General features: G+C 43.0%; 1 protein-coding gene and 1 long non-coding RNA gene across 5 annotated transcripts in view; one reads left to right on the forward strand and one right to left on the reverse strand.

Annotated features, from left to right (window-relative positions):
- ISOC2 (isochorismatase domain containing 2) overlaps positions 1-16945 on the forward strand; it is a 131181-nt gene that overhangs the window by 68946 nt on the left and 45290 nt on the right. The gene's annotated exons all lie outside the window — the stretch shown is intronic.
- LOC130294121 (uncharacterized) overlaps positions 10626-16945 on the reverse strand; it is a 39155-nt gene continuing 32835 nt past the window's right edge. The window contains exons 2-4 of the long non-coding RNA XR_008848396.1: positions 11158-11353; positions 10789-10926; positions 10626-10710 (exon numbers count right to left, since the gene is read on the reverse strand). This is a non-coding gene — a long non-coding RNA (uncharacterized LOC130294121). The remainder of the gene's footprint in view (positions 10711-10788; positions 10927-11157; positions 11354-16945) is intronic.

The raw sequence follows: 16945 nt of genomic DNA on the forward strand, positions 1-16945 counted from the left end.
TGATAAAAACAATTAAAAAGGACAGTATAGCCAGAAAAAAACTACTCCCTGAGGAAGCCAAACGGCGAAACGACGTTGGGGTGCTGGTGTTGTGTGGGTAGGTACACTGTCTATGTCTCCCAGCCTGTGCTCTGTGAGTGGGGAAGCTCTATAGTTATGTTGCTTTTTGTGCTCAAGACAGGCGGGCATTGATTGTTATCCTGCAGTTCTTTTGAGCTCTTATTCGCACACTATTATTCCCTTTCCCCTTCCTCCTGACCACTCGCTGGAGGCCATTTATTCAGTGACCTCCTTATTTAGGTATTGTTATCTGTGCAATTCTTACATGACTAGTATGTGTAACTTAAAATTTTTGTTATACATGTGGCCCTACTCTTTAGATAGGAATAACTATGTCATGTTTGCATTTATGCTAATTTATGATATATTACCTACCTTACCAACTCCAGTTTTTTTCTGGCTATACTGTCCTTTTTAATTGTTTTTATCAAATGATGTTCTCAATAAAGTTTATTATTAACGTATGGAATCGATGTTCAAGTGTGTATATAGGATCTCTTGTTAGTTACTAACACACTCGACTTAATATATATTGGTACTATTTTGCCCTTTCTTTTGATCTATTAATTTCCCTCGAGTAAGGAAATACCTCATATGTGGATGTAAAGTGCTCTGCCGGTGCACTAGAGGGCTCAGAAGGGAAGGAGCGACAATGGGATTTTGGAGAGCGAGTTTTGCTGAAATGGTTGTTGGGGGGCATGTCTCATTTAGGAAGCCCCCATGGTGCCATAACAGCAAAAAAAAAAAAAAAAAAAACACATGGCACACTATTTTGGAAACTACACCCCTCAAGGAATGTAACAAGGGGTATAGTGAGCCTTAACACCCCACAGGTGATTGACGAATTTCCGCTAAAGTTGGACGTGAGAATGAAAAATTTATTCTTTTCACTAAAATGCTGGTGTTATCCCAAATGTTTCATTTTTACAAGGGGTAATAGGAGAAAAAGCCCCCCAAAATGTGTAACACAATTTCTTCTGAGTATGGAAATACCCCATATGTGGCTGTAAAGTGCTCTGGGGGCGAACTACAATGCTCAGAAGTGAAGGAGCGCTGTTTGGCTTTTGGAAAGAGAATTTGGTTGGAATAGAAGTCAGGGGCCTTGTGGGTTTACAAAGCCCCCGTGCTACCATAACAGGGGAACCCCCCCATGTGACCCCATTTTGGAAATTACACCCCTCACAGAATTTAATAAGGGGTGCAGTTAGCATTTACACCCCAATGGCTTTTGACAGATTTTTTGAACAGTGAACTGTGCAAATGAAAAATTACATTTTTCATTTTCACGGACCATTGTTCCAAAAATCTTTCAGACACCTGTGGGGTGTAAATGCTCACTGTACCCCTTATTACATTCCGTTAGGGGTGTCATTTCCAAAATGGGGTCGCATGTGGGGGGGTTCCGCTGTTCTGGCACCATGGGGTTTTGTAAACACACATGGCATACAATTCCAGCCAAATTCTCTCTCAAAAAGCCCAATGGTGTTCCTTCTCTTCTGAGCCCTGTAGTGCGTCCGCAGAGCACTTTACATCCACTTATGGGGTATTTCCATACTCAGAAAAAATGGTGTTACTAATTTTGGGGCTTTTTCTCCTATAATAACTTTGGGGTAACACAAGCGTTTTAGTGAGAAAAAAAATCTGATTTTTAATTTTCACGTCCAACTTTAACGAAAATTTGTCAAACACCTGTGGGGTGTTAAGGCTCACTATATCCCTTGTTACATTCCGTGAGGAGTGAAGTTTCCAAAATGGGGTCACATGTGAGTGATTTTCTTTTTGCGTTTATGTCAGAACCGCTGTATCAGCCACCCCTGTGCAAATCACCAATTTAGACCTCAAATGTACATAGTGCGCTCTCACTTCTGAGCCATGTTGTGTGCCTGCAGAGCACTTTACACCCACTCTGTACTCAGGAGAAATGATGTTACAAATTTTGGGGGTCTTTTTTTCCTTTTACCTCTTGTAAGAATGAAAAGAATGGGGCAACATCAGCATGTTAATGTAAAATTTTTAATTTTTTTACACTAACATGCTGGTGTAGACCCTAACTTTACCTTTTCATACGGGGTAAAAGGAGAAAAAGCCCCCCAAAATTTGTTAGGCAATTTCTCCTGATCACGGAAATACCCCATATGTGGCCCTAAACTGTTGCCTTGGAATACGACAGGGCTCCGAAGTGAGAGAGCGCCATGTGCATTTGAGGCCTAAATTAGGGATTTGCATAGGGACGGACACGGCAATGTTCCCCAAACAGGGTGCCTCCAGCTGTTGCAAAACTCCCAGCATGCCTGAACAGTCAATGGCTGTCCGGCAATACTAGGAGTTATTTTGCACAGCTGGAGGCTCCGTTTTGGAAACACTGCCAGCATGCAATGACCGACTGTGCATGCTGGGAGTTGTAGTTATTCAACAGCTGGAGGCACACTGATTGGGAAACACTAAGTTAGGTAACAGACTACCGCAGTGTTTCCGCACCAGTGTACCTTCAGCTGTTGCAAAACTAAAACTCCCAGCATGCATGGTCTGTCAATGCATGCTGGGAGTTGTAGTTTTGCAACAGCTGGAGGCACACAGGTTGGGAATCACTTAGTTGGAAAACAAAGAGTTTTTCCAAACAAGTGTGCATCCAGTGTACAACTCCCAGCATGCCCACAGAGCAGAAGGACATGCTGGGAGTTGTAGTTTTGCAACATCTGGCCCTTCAGATGTTGCTGAACTACAACGCTCAGCATGCCTGGACAGTCTTGGCATACTTGGAGTTGTAGTTTTGCAACATCTGGAAGTGCACGGTTTGGAGACCACTATACAGTGGTCTCCAAAATTTAGACCTCCAGATGTTGCAAAACTACAACTCCCAGCATGCCCAGACAGCCTTTGGCTATCTAGGCATGCTGGGAGTTGTAGTTGTGAAACTACAAGGCAGCAGTGTAGCTCACTTACCAGATTTTCACTGCTGCATTCTGCTGCCGCCAGTCCTCCCCGCCGCCGGTCCCCCGTTGTCTGCCGCCGTTTTCCGCAGTATGCCGCCGGTAACCGCCTCCATCTTTGCCCCGCTCTGCTCGGACTTCCAGATCAGGCAGAGCGGGGATCTCAACGTTGACCCCCCCCCCCCCCCGACCCTGCCCTGCGGTTCGCTGATCGGCCTGATCGGCCAATCGCAGGGGATAGGAGGAGGTGGCACCCTTGCCACCTCGTTCCTATCCTTTAGAATGATCGGAGCTGTCTCTGACATCCCTATTTTCTGGGCTATCGGGTCACCAGAGAAGCCGTGATTCGCTGGTCTCAAGACCCCCCCCCCCCCCCCCCCCCCCCGGGCAATATGCCTGGACGGCTGCTGATAGATATCAGCAGTCATCCCGTTCCGATCACCGCGTTCGGTGACGTGGTGATGAAGTAACGCTGCGCTGTAAATGTACGGCGCTGTGTGCGAAGTGACACTTAGTCGTTAAGGGGTTAATATGGGGGCACTGAGGGGACCTAATAACAATAAAGAGCATAGATGAGGCCTAACTGCGATATGGGGGCATAGAGAGGGGGCATATCTACTATGTTGGATAATAGAGGATGCCTAACTACTATATAGGAGCACAGAGGGGGCCTAATACTATATGGGACACAGAGCGGCTTTGATCCTTGTGATCCTTGTGAGAAAGCGTTGCTCTGGGCCCTGACATCACGCTTTCGATCATAAAAAGGACAGGAGCAGGACATCGAAGGCACTGCGGGAGTGCTGGAGGTAAGTAGAGGTTTATTTTTTATATACAATTCTATAAAACATTCTTTTAATGGGCACTCTCATTAAAACAAATTTTTGCTATTGCACTCCTTATGGTAAATAAAAAATATTTCTAATATACTTTGTTTAAAAAAAGCTCAAGAGCACATTTTCCCCCACCTCATACATGGACTTTGAACCGAAGTCCAAACACAGAAAATGCAGCCTGGAGTGCTATTGGGGGGGGGGGGGGGGGGGGGGGGTTGTCCAGCCTCATCCAATCATAGCTCCTCTCACACTTGGCTGCCATATGCTGTTGGTTGGACCCCCCTCCCCCAGCACTCCAGTCTACACTTCCTGTGTTTGGGCTTCGGTCCAAAGTCTGTGGTCTGTGTATGAGTTGGGGGAAAATGTGCTCTTGAGCTTTTTTTTAAACAAAGTATATTAGAAATAGTTTTTATTTACCATAAGGAGTGCAATAGCAAAAATTTGTTTTATTGAGAGTGCCTATTTAACTACTATATGTGGCACAGAAGGGGTCTCTGGGGCACTATTACTATGTGAGCCAAAATCGCTGGGAAGTTTATATAGAGGTAAGTATGGTGCTGTAGCAAGGAGCCTAAAATATTTGTCAAAATATTTGTAGATTCTGCGTAGACAAGTCTTGGCCTGGAAAGTCTTCATGATGACCAGGACAGATGAAGAAGAAAAGCAAAAGAAAACGAAAAGGGAAGACTAAGTGGTAATATTGGTCTTAATATACTGAATTTGGTAAGTAACAGCATGATGGTTAGATGTATGGTAATAAGGGGCGTAGGAAGCCCAAAAAATCTGGGGAGATAGCATTGAGACGTCAAAAAAGGTGGAGCCATAAAAGGGGATGGACTAAAAGGGGAGGGACTAAATGGGGCGGGTCAATACAGGCTCCTCATCCCAGGTACCTTCAGGAAGCAGTGAATTCAAGGGATAGGGATCTGTCAGGACTGTGGGAGGTAGGCTGTGTGTGAGGTCAGGACGAGGGGTTAGTGTAGGCACTATTGACATCATTTTTACATACCCGGTATATTGTTATTCAGTAAACTGATTTATTTATTTTTTTTAAATGTTAAGAGTTCACATGTGTGTTTTCAAAGTTTCTCACAAAAAAGGTATCATGTTTAGTTGTTACAAAAAAGTAACCTCTATTTATCACATCAAAGAAATTAAGAAATACGTTTTCCATATATTTCAATTATGAAATTTTAAAGCATTGGTAATAATATTGCCTAGCTCTTAACAAAACAAATGTTTTTTGGGTATAAATTCAGTTATACAACACAAAAAAGAAAATCAGTACTCTTAAAAAGTGTCGCCAGCAATCCCATTTAACATACAGTGACTTGCATAAGAATTCACCCCATTGGACTTTTCTTCCATAAAATCCCATAACACTCTCTGAGATAACTTAAACCTGACTAAATAGAGATTAGTAATTTACTGAAAATTAACTTATGAAAATCAGACATTGCTGTCAAATAGTCGCTCAACATCAACATAATGATGATGGTACCTGAATGTAATATTTTGTTGCACAACCTTTTGAGGCAGTCCCTGAAATTCAGCCATTTCTGTAACTCTCTGAGACCTCTTCTCCAGACTGCAGGTATCTTGACGCACTCCTTATAAGATCCTGCATTAGATGTCTCAGGGGTGAAGGTATTTTCTCCAGATTGCAGGTATCCTGTCCCACTCCCCATAAGCTCCTGCTCCAGATGTTTCAGGCGTGAAGGTGTCTTCTCCAGACTGCAGGTATCTTGGCCCACTCCTCATAAGATCCTGCTCCAGCTATCTAAGGTGTAAAGGTGTCTTCACCAGATTTCAGGTATCTTGGCCCAGTCCACATAAGATCCTGCTCCAGATGTCTCAGGTGTGAAGATGTCTTCTCCGGACTGCAGGTATCTTGGCCCACTCCTCATAAGATCCTGCTCCAGCTGTCTCAGGGGTGAAGGTGTCTTCTCCAGACTAGGTATCTTGGCCCACTCCTCATAGGATCCTGCTACAGATGTCTCGGGTGTGAAGGTGTCTTCTCCAGACTGCAGGTATCTTGGCCCACTCCTCATAAGATCCTGCTCCAGCTGTCTCAGGGGTGAAGGTGTCTTCTCCAGACTGTAGGTATCTTGGCCCACTCCTCATAGGATCCTGCTACAGATGTCTCAGGTGTGAAGGTGTTTTCTCCAGACTGTAGGTATCTTGGCCCACTCCTCATAGGATCCTGCTACAGATGTCTCGGTTGTGAAGGTGTCTTCTCCAGACTGTAGGTATCTTGGCCCACTCCTCATAAGATCCTGCTCCAGCTGTCTCGGGTGTGAAGGTGTCTTCTCCAGACTGCAGGTATCTTGGTCCACTTTTCATAAGATCCTGCTCCAGATGTCTCAGGGGTGAAGGTGTCTTCTCCAGACTGTAGGTATCTTGGCCAACTCCTCATAGGATCCTGCTACAGATGTCTTAGGTGTGAAGGTGTCTTCTCCAGACTGTAGGTATCTTGGCCCACTCCTCATAGGATCCTGCTACAGATGTCTCGGGTGTGAAGGTGTCTTCTCCAGACTGCAGGTATCTTGGTCCACTCCTCATAAGATCCTGCTCCAGCTGTCTCAGGTGGGAATGTGTCTCCTACAGACTGCAGGTATCTAGGCCCACTCCTCATAACATACTGCTCCTGCTGTCTCAGGTGTGAATGGGCTTCCTCCATCTTGCTGATTTCAGCTTCTTGCACAAATGATCAATGGTATCAGATTAGGGCTCTTAAAATACACACCATAATATTCCAATGTTTCGCTCTTAGCCATTCTTGGGTCTTTTTAGGTGTGTGTTTTGGATTAATATCCTGTTGGAGGACCAATGACCTGTGACTTAAACCAATGTCATAAAGCTTGGTCTCAGTCACAGGTCATTGGAATGGTCCTCCAACAGGATATTGATCCAAAACACACACCTAAAAAGAACCAAGAATGGCAAAGAGCGTAACATAGGAATATTATGATGTGGCTTTTAAGAGCCCTAATCTGATGAGGAGTGGGCCAAGATATCTTCAGTCTGGAGAAGACACCATCACCCCTGAGACATTTGGAGCAGGATCTTATGAGGAGTGGGCCAAGATATCTGCAGTCTAGAGAAGACACCTTCACCCCTGAGACATCTGGAGCAGGATCTTATGAGGAGTGGGCCAAGATATCTGCAGTCTGGAGAAGACACCTTCACCCCTGAGACATCTGGAGCAGGATCTTATGAGGAGTGGGCCAAGATATCTGCAGTCTAGAGAAGACCCCTTCACATGAGACATCTGGAGCAGGATCTTATGAGGAGTGGGCCAAGATATCTGCAGTCTGGAGAAGACACCTTCACCCCTGAGACATCTGGAGCAGGATCTTATGAGGAGTGGGCCAAGATATCTGCAGTCTGGAGAAAACACCTTCACACCTGAGACTGCTGGAGCAGGTTCTTATGAAGAGTGGGCCAACATACCTGCAGTCTGGAGGAGACACCTTCACCCCTGAGACATCTGGAGCAAAATCTTATGAGGAGTGGGCCAAGATACCTGCAGTCTGGAGAAGACATCTTCACCCCGGAGACATCTGGAGCAGGATCTTATGAGGAGCGGGCCAAGATACCTAAAGTCTGGAGAAGACACCTTCACAACTGAGACAGCTGGAGCAGGATCTTATGAGGAGGAGCCAAGATATCTGAGGTCTGGAGAAGACCCCTTCACACCTGAGACAGCTGGAGCAGTATCTTATGAGGAGTGGGCCAAGATACCTGCAGTCTGGAGAAGACACCTTCACACCTGAGACATCTGATGCCCAGATACCTTCAGTCTGGAGAAGAGGTCTCAGGGAAGGAAGAGGATGGCGGCTGGGGACTGGAGCGGGACCCTGGAGGCACCCCTGAAGTGGAGGAGGTAAACAATTTAAAAAAAGGATAAAAAATCCTCTCCCACTGGTTAACTACTTTAAATAATATCAAAAGTTTCTAAAATCCAAAGATTTTTTTGCGGCGATCACTGCACATTGCAAATTCCTTTGCTACAGCTTCTATGTCTACTTCATCCATTATGTCTTTATGGATGTTGCATATAGCAACATGGTTTAATCTTTTTTGGGTCATTGTAGACCGCAACCATGTTTTTAATCTAAAAAACAAAACAACGTAGTCTCAAAGTGATAACAGGTGCTCAACCCCAAGTGCATGTTTTTAATCTGCGCAGTGCACTAAAACTTCTCTCGGATTCACATGACGAAGCAGCAGAAGTAGTAATTAATATTCTAACCATTCTTTCTACTTGAGTAAAAAAACATCTTTCTCTGGCAGGCATCTTTCTAAGAATATCTACAACTTGTGATACTGAATGGTACTTGTAAACACTTAATAAGGTGGTTAACTGAGCGGAGAGAAGGTGATATTCAATCTCTGGATATTGGGGAAGAACTTCACTATTTTCTCCTGTCAACAGGAGAAGTAAGCCTTCTTGGTCAAAGCGCTGCATTAACTGTGTCAATATAGTATCCATTATTTGGAAATACTGAGGTCTAAAGTATTCTGTCACATTCATTGCATGAAACTGTTCACCTGACCCATGTTGAAGACGTTTAGGAACGTTATGTTTCCTTGGTACTGTAATTTCTATTATTTGGTATTTTTCAACTAGATGCATAGTGGATTCAAGCACTTTTTCAGCGTAACCTTTGTATAGCATCATGAGTCAGTTTAACAGTTTCTAAAAGTTCAGATATGGTTTGTTCTCTCCCTTGCAAAGATACATTCAGACATTCCAGTATCTCCATAACACTAAGGGAGATTTGAAGGCCTAACAGGATTTTCCCTTGCCTAAAATTTTGTAGTAGTCCACGTGCACGTACGTGTATATCCCCACTACCTCTAGAGTTCGAAATTTCTTCAAGCGTCTCTAAAATCTCCCCATAGTTTTGTAGAATTTTTTGCACAGACTTCACCCTAACAGTCCAACGTGTTGGGCACAATGGTTTTATATGTACTACTCTAAGAGGCCCGTTAGCTTCCCGTTGTACAATTTCTGAAAATGCGGTTCTGCATTTGGCAGTTTGGCCAAACAGATTCCCAAGATCTTGCACGCATATAAGTGCATCTTCTATTATTGGACACTGATGTGCTGTGGCCTGTGTAACTAAATTTGGGCAATGTGCACCACAATGGACAAAGATGGCAAGTGGCTGTTCCTGCTTGATTAGTGCCTGGGCACCATGATATTTTCCGGCCATATTGGGAGCTCCATCATATGTTTGGCCTCGCAACAATGACATGCAAAGACCATTACGGCATAACACATCCTTAACAGTTTTTGCAATTGCAGAACCACTTGTTTGTTCAACATGATATAAGCCTATGAAGTCCTCATGTGGGTACAAGTCTTGATCAACATAGCGAATACAAAAACTTTTCTGTTCTTGACCAGATATATCTTGTGTGCCGTCAACTATAACGGCAAAGGCATTATTTCCTATTTTTTTGCGAATAAGGCGTAATATGGTGTGAGACAATGACTTTAAAATCTAATTTTGAATGTCAGGACTCATGTATTCTGTTTTATGTATTATCCATTTTTTTTAAATAAGGTAAGTCATCTGCTCGTGCAAGCAGGAATTACCTTAAATTGCCATCATTGTCATCATGGCCACGAAGAGGGAGACCTTGTTTTGATAACAGGGCTATGGTTTTGATCATTTTGATAAGACATTGCTATGCATCATTTTGTTGCTGTTGAACTTGCATGGAAAGCTGAGCATTAATTGGCTGTGACCCTTTATGATGCAATAGCTGGTTTATGGAATATCTATGAGAAGAACAACTCTGATGTTTTTTAAACCTTTCAATGGCTTTTTTCCAATTTTTAAAGCCCACACACACAAATGCTGGCTCAATATTCTTTTGTAAAGGAGTCAGATTCAATACCTTAGCTTTAGCGCAGTAAAAGCATAGTACCCCTTCAAGACTAAAACTATAGTGCAGCCATGGAAAATTTTGGAACCAACATTCTTGGAAATTTAAAACATGCTTCTTTACATTTTGTGTTACAATAGTTTGAACTGGAATAATTTTGTAATCTGGTTGATTTGGTACCACTGATGTTCGTAGCATTTCCTCTTCCTCAGCCGGAAGTGAAATGCCTTTTCTATGCATTTTAGAATCAGTATGAACATCTATATTTTTTACTGGACCACTAGCATGTTCTTCCTCACTATCTGAATCACTGACAGCTACTTCTAAAGACACCGCCTCTACATTTTCATTTTCTGTCTCTACAACATCATGTGTAACTGTTGACTCATTTATCTCTTCTTGCTGACATAGGGATGTGCTTGCTTTACTAGACTTCACAAAAAAATTGCGGATATCCATTTTAAATCTGCCTAAATGTGCCAAAGCAAAAGGAACTACAAAATAATTTTACTATCTTTTAGAATAAACAGATATAGCATATACTGTATAATAGGGACAATTTACACAAAATAATCTTTATATTCATAAGTCACGACCTGGTTCTCTCTGTTTAGTTTTAAGAGAATCAAGATCATCCGGCAGTTCTGTGTTGCAAATATGTGCTGGATTATCAGAAATTCATGTTCCCATTGTGCTGACAGATAAGGCCACCAGAGTCTCCCTACAAAACAGTAAGGAAATAAACTATGAAAAACTTAAACAAGCAACTTTTTGGCATAACAGTAAGCCAATTAAAAGTAGATACCAATTTAGATTGCTTAGTAGTATCTATTGTTTGGGGCCTTATGAGGTGTCAGTCCACTCCTGAATTGGGATACATATTAACATCATGGTCTTACCTTGCAAGCAACAACCTTCCACTTGGAGTCAACAGCACACAGCAGGTTGTCAGTAGTCTCCCGTCTCCTGAATCTTCTTCAATACTAAAAGAATAGTATTGAGGTCAGTGCTGTAGTCACATACAAAGCATACGATTATTTTTACACTTCCGAATTTCTTACCAATATCACTATTAATGGTGTTATCCCTTCAGTTCTACTGTTGGTTTATTTTTGTCAATAAAAATCTTTACCCCTTGTCCTCCTTTTCTCTTTTTCTTCTTCAAGATTTTACAACTATAACTAGATATTTTTTTCTTTCTGTTAGCCAAGTAGAGAAAAAAAATAAACAGTGTCACAACCATGATACAGAAGACATAAGACTAACCATGTAGAGAAATCTTTATAAGCTGCATGCATATTACAATACATATTAATTTACCAAATTTTGGAATACTCCACATTATAAATAGACAAATTGTCTGTGAATCCTCAAAAAGCAATGTTGTTGTGATGACATAGCTTACAATAATTCTTTTACCTGTCACCTACCTATCTGAAAAGCAGTGTGCTACAGTAAGAGCCTAGAAGACTGCCACCACCATACTAGAAGATGTTGGGAAAAATTCTGGTTTATGGTTCTCCCATTGATCTTGTAAAGTAAGGCAATCCATGGTTGGGATTCAATACTGCTGTTCAAACCATCCACTACTATATAATTTGTGATGATGCCAGTCACAAATGGGTTCTGCGTAACAATCATAGAAGTAGGAATTAGATAATCATCATTAAAATACTGGTTACCACATTTACATATTACAAATTTACACATTTTTGGTTACATGTGTCTATGCTGGTCCACAAAAAAATGGCTGAAAAGTTAGGGAAAAATACTGTGTGTTAACCCAGCCTAACACAATGCCCCTTGACATATACTCTACCATGTTGGTTAAAGGGGTACTCCACTGTAATACATTTTCTTGTCCATCAAATGTTGCCAGAAATTTGAAAAGATTTGTAAATCATTTCTATTAAATAATCCTAATCCTACAAGTACGTATCAGCTGCTGTATAAGACACAAAGTTGTTTTGTTTTTGAATTTCCTTAAAGGGGTATTCCAGGAAAAAACTTTTTTTTAAATATCAACTGGAAACAGATTTGTAAATTACTTCTATTAAAAAAATCTTAATCCTTTCAGTACTTATGACCTTCTGAAGTTAAGGTTGTTCTTCTCTGATGACACCTGTCTCGGGAAATGCCCAGTTTAGAAGAGGTTTGCTATGGGGATTTGCTTCTAAACTGGGCGTTTCCCGAGACAGGTGTCATCAGAGAAGAACAACCTTAACTTCAGAAGGTCATAAGTACTGAAAGGATTAAGATTTTTTAATAGGAGTAATTTACAAATCTGTTTAACTTTCTGGAGCCAGTTGATATATATATATAAAAAAAAATTTCCTGAATAACCCCTTTAATGCCTATAACAGTTCTGTATATGAATGTTAGGCAGAACATAATATTACCTGCAGTTGTGCTTTCCTATCCCAAGATCATAGATGTAACATACCGTATTTATCGGCGTATAACACGCACTTTTTAGGCAAAAATTTTTAGCCTAAAGTCTGTGTGCGTGTTATACGCTGATAAGCCGCTGCAGTTCAATGATTTAAAGCGGGTGCTTTAAATCAATGAACTGCAGCGGATTTGCAGGTGCAGAGACAGCCAGCGCTGCCGGCTTCTCTGCCCCTGCCTGCCCTGGGGTCTAGAGCCCTGCTGCCCGCCCTTCTCTCCCCCTGGCTATCGGCGCCACTGCCCGCTCTCTCCCCCTGACTATCGGTGCCGGCGCCGACAGCCATGGGGAGAGAAGGGGCAGCGGCACCCATTGCCGGAGCCACTGCCCCATTGCCTCCCCCCATCCCCGGTTGCATAATTACCTGTTGCCGGGGTCAGGTCCGCGCTGCTTCAGGCCTCCGGCGTGCGTCCCCTGCGTCGTTGCTATGCGCTGCATGGCGCGGCGCATGACTTCTCTCCCCCTGGCTGTCGGTGCCGCTTCTCTCCCCCTGGCTTTCGGCGCCGGCAATGGGGCGCCGGCAACGATAGTCAGGGGAAGAGAACGGGCAGTGGCGCAGATAGCCAGGGGGAGAGAAGGGCAGGCAGCAGGGCTCTAGACCCCAGGAAAGGCAGGGGGAGAGAAGCGGGCAGCGACGGCCTCTCTCCCCCTGCCTTTCCTGGGGGTGTATCGGGGTATACACACGCACACACGCACCCTCATTTTACCATGGATATTTGGGTAAAAACTTTTTTTACCCAAATATCCTTGGTAAAATGAGGGTGCGTGTTATAGGCCGGTGCGAGGTATACCCCGAAAAATACGGTATTTTTCAGGCAAAGTTGGTGAATTCTCAGTAGTGGAGCACACTTAGTATCGCTGCTGGTTTTCAATGTGATGACTAATCATAACCATTGCTCTTGTAACTTGATGAAATTAAGTCTGGAACAAAAATATGTTAACATTAACAAAATAGAAAACCCTTCCCTTACACCGCCTGAAGACTATGCCTATATGTGTGGTAACGACATACACTCCCCTGTATGAAGTGTTGGATGTGTTACCACATATGTAGTCAAACTTGGCTGTTTTGAAGTCTAGGAAAGCTGAGTGAAAAAAAACATGGCTGTACGTTTATTTCTCACTGGAATCATCACTCAGCTTTCCTAGAAGAAAAGCCATTATCGGTCCCCCAGCCTTAATTTTTTGGGGGGATTCATCCCCCCCCCCCGTCCACCCCGGTTCCTACGCCCCTGATGGTAATAATATTCCTCCTTGTACGCCGGTATTATTGGTAATATAGGTCTCAGTATGCAGGATTTGGTTATATGTATGGTGATAATAATTCTCTTTGTAAACTGGTATTAATGGTAATATTGATCTCAATATACAGGATTTGGTCAGTAACAGTATGATGGTAACTTGTATGGTGGTAATATTTGCTCCTTGTATACTGGTGTTATTGGTAATACTGATCTCAGTAGACAGGATTTGGTCAGTAAGAGTATTATGGTAATATTTACTTTGTTCCTTATATACTACTGTTACTTGGTGACTGTATTACTTATTTAGAGGTATTCAATATTATCACGCATGGAAATTGACTTGTGTGACTCATTGAATCACCCACTGCATGACTGCGGGGGTCCGATGTGTTCAGATGGCGGCCAGAGCTCTGCTTACCTGCTCTACTGCCATCCACTTGTATGTTCTGCCAATGCATATCACTGACCAGTAATGGAAATCAATAGTTCCTTGTGGGGGCTTAAAAAATGTAAGAAAAAAAAGGGGGCTTTTTTTTTTTTTTTTTTTTAAATAGTACCTGTCACCAAATAAAACTTTTAATATAGTGTTCCTTGTATAATTAGCATACACTTTCCCATTCACTTGCTTTTAAAATTATCAACATAAATATGTTTCAAATGTAATAGAAAAATCGGCCACTAGGTTGTGCTGTTCTCGTCCCTGCTGCAATTAATGCTCTGAGTTTAGTCTCCTCCCGGCCTGGCAGGAAACCAAACTCAGGAAGTGCTTCTGGCTGCACTGAGCTTGATTGACAGTCACTGAAAACTGCAAAGAGCTTCATTGAAAGATGCACAGAGCCTGAGGTCTTCTATTCATTACAGCACTGCAAAGATGTGAGGGCGGAAGTGGTCCCCCAGCAGGCTTCAGTGATGTCATACATGCTGGGAAACACCCACTTTCTCCTTCTGGGAGATTACACTATGTGAGCAAGAAGAATGGTAAAATACAGAGCTTTTTAAAGCCCAGAATTTTTTTTTACAGTGGTAGGGGTGTTAGAAGTAGGTAAGCATAGCCTGAGTTAGTTCAGAAAAGTTTATTTGGTGGCTGGTACTCTTTAACCCCTTAAGGACCCAGCCCATTTTCACCTTAAGGACCCGAGCATTTTTTGCACATATGACCACTGTCACTTTAAGCATTAAAAAACTCTGGGATGCTTTTTGTTTATGAATTTGATTCCAAGATTGTTTTTTCATGACATATTCTACTTTAACATAGTGGTAAATTTTCGTCGATACTTGCTAGGGATTGACCGATATCGTTTTTTTAGGGCCGATACCGATACCGAGAATCGGTGCAGGTTAGGGCCGATAGCCGATAACTTATACCGATATTCCGGTATAAGTTATCGGCTATTTAACCCCCTGCGACACCTCTGCAGATCATTGATTTAAAGCGGGCACTTTAAATCAATGATCTGCAGTGGCTTTTGCGGGGCCATAGACCGCCGCCGCCACCACCTGCTTCTCTCCCCTACCTGCCAGGGTGCTCCGGGCCATCCATCCATCGTTCATGTAGTGTCCGTCGGCGTTCCGGGTGGAGGGTGGTCCGGTCCGGGCTGTCCTTCTTCTCCGGCGGTCATCTTCTCCACTCCGGGCAGTCTCCGGCCTAGTACGCTGCATAGACGCCGCTGCGCAGTGACGCCCGTGCGCAGCGATGCACCTGACGTCACGGCGTAGCGGCGTCTATGCAGCGTACTAGGCCGGAGCCTGCCCGGAGTGGAGAAGAAGACCGTGGGAGAAGGACAGCCCGAACTGGACCACCCTCCACCTGGAACGCCCCCGGACACTACATGAAGGAATGATGGCCTGAACCACCCCCATTACGGGTAAGTTTAATTTTTTTATTGACTCGGAGGGTGGGGGAGGGGCCCGACCGGTATAGGAAAAAATCCATACCGGTATACCGCCTAGCATCACGGTGGGGGGGCGACGCGGTGCGGTGGGTCGGGGGTGCGGTGCGGCGGGTTGAGGGGGTGGCGGTCGCGGTGCGGTGGGGGCGGTGCGGGGGCGGGGCATTATCGGCTTATCGGCAAGATAATTGCCGATACCGATAATGCCCAAAATAGTGATTATCGGACGATAATATCGGCCATACCGATAATCGGTCGATCCCTAATACTTGCATCATTTCTTGGTGAAAATTTGGAAAATTTCATAAAAAATTTGAAAATTTAGCATTTTTCTAACTTCAAAGCTCTCTGCTTGTAAAGAAAATAGACATACCAAATAAATTATATATTGATTCACATATACAATATGTCTACTTTATGTTGGCATCATACAGTTGACATGTTTTTACTTTTGGAAGACATCAGAGGGCTTCAAAGTTCAGCAGCAATTTCCCAATTTTTAACAAAATTTTCTAAATCGGAATTTTTCAAGGAACAGTTCAGTTTTAAAGTGGATTTCAGGGGTCTTCATATTAGAAATACCCCATAAATTACCCCATTATAAAAACTGCACCCCTCAAAGTATTCAAAATGACATTCAGAAAGTTTGTTAGCCCTTTAGGTGTTTCAAAGGAATAGCAGCAAAGTGAAGGAAAAAATTCAAAATCTTTATTTTTTATACTTGCAAGTTCTTGTAGACCCAGTCTTATAATTTTTACAAGGGGTAAAAGGAGAAAAGCCCCCTAAAATTTGTAACCCCATTTCTCTCGAGTAAGGAAAAACCTCATATGTGAATGTAAAGTGTTGTGTGGGTGCACTAGAGGGCTCAGAAGGGGAGGAGCGACAATTGCATTTTGGAGAGTGAATTTTGCTGAAATGGATTTTGGGGGCATGTCACACTTAGGAAGCCGTTATGGTGCCATAACAGCAAAAAAAAAACAAAAAAAAAAACACATGGCACACTATTTTGGAAACTACACCCCTCAAGGAACGTACAAGGGTTACAATGAGCCTTAACACCCCACAGGTGCTTTACCACTTTTCGTTAAAGTCTGAAATTTTTTTTCACTAAAATGCTGTTTTTTCCCCAAATTAATAGGGGAAAATGCCCCCAAAATTTTTAATCCCATTTCTTCTGAGTATGGAAATGCCTCATGTGTGGGTGTCAAATGATCTGCTAACACAGTACAATGCTCAGGAGAGAAGGAGTGCCATTGAGCTTTTGGAGAGAGAATTGTTTGGAAGAAAATTTTTCATTTTCACGGACCACTGTTCCAAAAATCTGTAGGGTGTAAATGTTCACTGCACCCCTTATTACATTACGTAAGGGTTGAAGTTCCCAAAATGGGGTCACGTGGGGGGTGCAATGTTCTGGCACCATGGGGGCTTTGTAAACACACATGGCCTTAAATTCCTGACATATTTTCTCTCTAAAAGCCCAATAGCGCTCCTTCTCTTCTGAGCATTGTAGTTTGCCCGCAGAACACTTTACATCCACATATGGAGTATGTTCTTACTCAGAAGACATGGGGTTACACATTTTAGTGAGCTTTTTTCCTATTTTCCCTTGTCAAAATGAAAAATTTAGGGTAGTATTTTA

This window comes from Hyla sarda, chromosome 10, assembly GCF_029499605.1.
Source record: "Hyla sarda isolate aHylSar1 chromosome 10, aHylSar1.hap1, whole genome shotgun sequence".
Classification (NCBI taxonomy): domain Eukaryota; kingdom Metazoa; phylum Chordata; class Amphibia; order Anura; family Hylidae; genus Hyla; species Hyla sarda.